At 44.0% G+C, this 4,979-nt stretch overlaps 1 protein-coding gene across 2 annotated transcripts in view; it reads left to right on the forward strand.

The window, feature by feature from the left end:
• Positions 1–4,979, forward strand: part of phactr3b (phosphatase and actin regulator 3b) — a 56,767-nt gene that overhangs the window by 4,370 nt on the left and 47,418 nt on the right. Inside the window, exon 1 of one of the 2 annotated variants that reach the window (XM_032512669.1) lies at positions 357–571. The exons of the other annotated variant lie outside the window; for it this stretch is intronic. The gene's annotated coding sequence lies outside the window, so the exon portion shown is untranslated. Of the gene's footprint in view, positions 1–356; positions 572–4,979 lie in introns of those variants that run through there. 2 annotated transcript variants of the gene reach the window in all.

The following is a 4,979-nucleotide window of genomic DNA, read 5'->3' on the forward strand; positions in this document are numbered from 1 at the left end:
AGGTATTCCACAAGTGGCCCTCGTTTAGTCTCCCAGCTAATCCCGCCTTGTACTGACCAAAGTTGGAGAAAGAATTATCTAGCTGATGTGATCTTGACTAGCTACTGAGCATGTGCAACTCGCAACAAAGATAGTAAAGAAGTGAGATGTCTCACTCTGTAGCTAAAACAGAGACCTCAACACACAGGGTGAAAACAGGATCTGTAGCAATGTGCAGTGCAACAAAAATAAGATTTGTTTTGAAAATTAAACCATGTAAACCTATTCTGGTACAACCTCAAAATACAACTAGAACTGCACGCAGTTTCAACGGGGTCCAAGCCTCCCCGCGCCAGTCGTAGGGCTTATTGGGGACCAGGAGCTGCAGCACAGGGTCCAACCACATTAATCGCTCCACCACTTGATGCCGGTGACCTTGGCTAACGGCGGTCACGCCTTCTTGTGTTTTGCTTTTCTATTCACCATGGCATCATCGGACGGGCTGGGCGAGGATTGCGTGTTGGTGCGTGGAAGATCTCAGAGTGACCCCAGTAGCATCACCGAGGTCCGATTGGGCAAGCGCACAGAGCAGGTAGAGGAGAGGGGGGCCCAAATCATGTTGGACATCTGTCATCTGCTCAGTAGTTCGTGCTTTTGGCAGGTGGTTGAGAGAGAAACGCACACGATGTCGGGGCTCGCCTAGCCCATCACGTCCGCGGTGATCCCTTTCAATTTGTATGCAACAAACGTAGGTTGTGTGGTAACCTGCGACATTTAGCCTCCGATCCCCGACATCTTCTCCCTGCTGTGCTCAGCGAGCCTTAATGTGAAATTGCTGTATAATGTCAATCTAGCCTATCAGTGAAAATTGTGTCATAACATGCAACATATATTTGTCCAACTGGTGTCTTAACAGTTATGTCTCTGTGGAGTCTTTTTCAGCGGTGCATCCATTTTAGTTCAATATAGATGCATGGATTTAATGATTTTGGTGTTTTGCAGACCCATGTGCCTACACCTTTCACCATTGCTCGTTTACTCCTCTCCATACATCAAGCTGTGGCTGTTGAGGTCATTAGTGCAATGCAAATCGGCCCCTAAACTAAATGTCCTCTATGTAGGTTGTTGTAATGTTTTATGTTCATTTTTTGTATTTGTGAAATGCTTTTTTTCCCCCCAGCATGAAAAGATAGGATGAACAACTTGCCATCACACGTAGACTCAGCATATGTTGAGTTGAAGCTGATGACAGTGCTGGTTTGTATTTGGTTGTTTCCATGGTGATCCAAATGGCAGAAGGCAGCCCTTGGCTCTCCAACTGTGAGCCGACATGGTGTTTGTCTGCTCCACTTCCTGATCTTATTTATTTATTTATATTTCAGTAGCCAGCCATTCAAGTGAAATGTCACTTCGACTGTGTATCGTGTTTACTTGTGAGGTGGGATTCACATATCCACTGGGTACGCTGGCAGGCTTTCACTGTTGCTCAAGAGCTACCAAGCAGCAGTCGTAACATGTAACGTTTGAAAGGTATTGAACATGGACGATGTGAAAGCGTAATAAATCACTCATTTTAATCTGCAGGCCCTTACTGTGTTTGCAGGCAAGCAGTCCCCACACGGCTGTGGATTCACTCGTTACACAACAGAGTGTCAGCAGAAAACGTGTATTTGAAGTTGTATTTGTTTACTGTAGCATCTGTACAAATAAGGGGCTCCGATACTGTATCATAGTAGACATGTGTGGGGGGTTGCAGTAAATATATGAGACAGGATGCTTGGCTTGATATTATAGCATCTTATTGAGCTACACTTTCATCCACTTGTGTGTGATGTTAGCTCTGTTTGAACAGCAGACCATTGGACAGGCCAGCTATCTTTAGATATGAGGGCCACAGCGATACAACAGGAAGGATCTTCACGTTCTCATGCCAACGGCAGATAGTGTTGTGCTCATGCTCTCGGTTTCGAATCCAGTGCTTGTCACATTGTCGTGGTTGTTATGGTTACGTACAGAGTGGTGTATGGCAGCTCTGAGACAACACTTACCATTGAAACACAACATAAATGTACCAGATCCCCCTAAAGCGCCGTAGCAGATTTCCTCCAAGTGGACGTTTCCTATGCAGCATCAGGCAGACAGGGTTTGGGCAATGCAGCAGAGAAAACCTGCCCGCCCTTCCCCACTCCTCCAGCCCCTCTGCTCGGTGCTAACCCTGATAGCACTACAGCGGCTTTGATCTTGGCACTTGAAGAACCCTCTTCAAGAGGGGAGAAAAGGGAAGTGACAGTCTCTGTATGGTGGCATAACCCATATAATCAGGCACGCAGCTGACAATGTCACAAGTGCCAATCAGCTGCACAGTACTAGACAGACAACAGACACACGCACTTAGTCTCGCGCACAGGCTTCAACCAAAACAGAAAAATCACTTGTCATTTGTGCTAAGAGAGAGTACTCACTTAATGCTTTCAATCTCAAGTCTCATCTGCTCTTGCATAAAGCACACCAAGCGCGTGAGGACTCTGATTTAACCTGAATACATGTTGGCAGAACTTACTTTCTGGTTGACAATGCTTTGCTGTAACAGCTAGAGACAGCAGACTAGAAAAAACATTGTGCTATGGATTTAAATCTCTTTGCTTTGACTTCTGTAGTTTCATTTTGGAGCTTGTGGTAAGCAGCCACCTTGTTCAGGCATCATCACGAGCTCTGTTGAGATTGTCATGGGGCTGACCATGCCTTCATGTAAATCTGGGGTAGCATGTGGTATCATCTAAGCTACCTTTGTATGTCAAGTAAATGGGAATGGTTATGTGAGCAGTAGCAATGGTTTGTCATTTTATTTCAGTACTTGTCAAATGGCTAGGAATCATGTTTGGATAAAGGCAACCATACATCATTCATTTCAAGTTATTTATTTTAGTTTCATTCACCTGTTCTCATTCGCAGGGGTTGGATTGGCAAACGGAAGTGATAGATTCTGGAGTCATTTATAGGGGAAGATCGGAATGGCCCAAGTGTCAGCCAGTCCAGAGGGTGTACAGAATGTCTAGAGTTTTGTTGTGAGAACTTGTTCAGCATGTAACATTTCATTTTGATGTTATCGTTGATAGAGCGTGTAGTCATGTGCCATAAAGGTTTGGGAATGCTGAAGTAACACAATAGGGTTTGATTGATTTCCAATTAACTTTGGTTTGTCTTGTAGGAGGGGCTTCTGCTATAAAGAAGGAGGCTGAGCTCCTCTGGAGGAGAACCACTTTGGCCAGTAAGAGTGCAGTTGCTAGGCCCAACAGTCCGGGCCCGATTAGCCTTTTATTATTTTGTTTGATATTAGTTGGTGATAGTAATTTCAATAGTTAGTATTTAGTTTTCATGTTTTGTTTATTTCTATTATTTTTCATAACTCATTCTGGCAATGCTGCAATTCCTTGTGACGGTACTGAAAATAAATCAAGTCACTAGGTGAGAAACTCCAGAGTCCATTTCTCCTTCTTCACTATGGGGCTAAACTTACAAGATGATGCAGAACAGCAATGCAGCCAAAACAGTTTAGCCCAAAGGTGGAACTCATGCTGCATTCAAGTCTTGGCATATGCAGTTTTGGCAAACGATATTGGTTACTTTCATTAGGAGAGGACGGCACGGGTGCAATGTGACACTAATCGTCTTCAAACAGAACTTGGCAGAATGACTCAAATTCTTTCCAATTCTAAAGTCTGCTGGCAGTGAAGGCATGTGTGATTTTTGAAAATGAAGCAAATTGTTTAGATCCACATTAGTTTATGGCGCTACTCATTGTTTCATCAAGCACCAACCATAATAACCACACAAGAAATACACATGCCTTGTTGCAGTGGTCCAGGGTTCAAGTCTGACCTGCAATGATTTCCTTCCAGTTTCCCCCTTACCTAGCTGTCCTGTCCATTAAAATGTGGAAATGCCCAAAAATTAAAAAAATGAAATGCCTACACAAAAAACTAAAGATAACAGACACCCGGCAGAATGAAGATGCTCAGCGGCATTTCAGCCGCATCTGAACAATCTCGGAAGTGGAACATCGTGGACTACCTGCTCCCAGATCTCTGCAGGGTAAATCCAACACTATCGATCTGAGGTTTTCCGTTGCACTACTTAAAAACTTTTGAACTTACACATGCCACCAAACAAGTTCTTTCCCAAGACTATTTTGCAGAAGCGCCATGGCTACTTCCGGCTCATAGCACAGCCCATGATGATTATTATTGGTTTAAAGAAATGTTTTCTCCCACCTGGCAAGGGGATCCTAGAAACAAAGTGACGCTTCATTCAAGCCACTCTCACTTTAAGTGCGATATTATATTAAAAACAAACAAAAAAACATGCATACAAACTTGGAAAAAAACATCCATGCTGTTTTGAGTGAGATACGGTTTCTGAATGTCTTCTGCCTTCAGTCTCTGGGTGAGCTGTTCAAAATCTGCACGGCTTTCTACGTAACTAGCTGAGACAAGGTGGCTAACGTAACATGCTAGCGCTAGCATGCTAGCTCTTTCTCATCATGGCAAAACACTCTAACACACACACTAGTTCACCATAAATCTACAAAAGAACTACTTCCATGTCCCTGTTCTGCAGGTATTCCACAAGTGGCCCTCGTTTAGTCTCCCAGCTAATCCCGCCTTGTACTGACCAAAGTTGGAGAAGAATATCTAGCTGATGTGATCTTGACTAGCTACTGAGCATGTGCAACTCGCAACAAAGATAGTAAAGAAGTGAGTGTCTCACTCTGTAGCTAAAACAGAGACTCTACACACAGGGTGAAAACAGGATCTGTAGCATGTGCAGTGCAACAAAAATAAGATTTGTTTTGAAAATTAAACATGTAAACTATTCTGGTACAACCTCAAAATACAACTAAACTGCACGCAGTTTCAAGCGGGTCCAAGCCTCCCCGCGCCAGTCGTCCCCAGCGACCCGGGAAATGTTCTATGTTGATTAGAGCGCCCCCTAAGGGGGCT

The sequence above is a fragment of the Etheostoma spectabile genome, chromosome 4, assembly GCF_008692095.1.
Source record: "Etheostoma spectabile isolate EspeVRDwgs_2016 chromosome 4, UIUC_Espe_1.0, whole genome shotgun sequence".
Classification (NCBI taxonomy): Eukaryota; Metazoa; Chordata; class Actinopteri; order Perciformes; family Percidae; genus Etheostoma; species Etheostoma spectabile.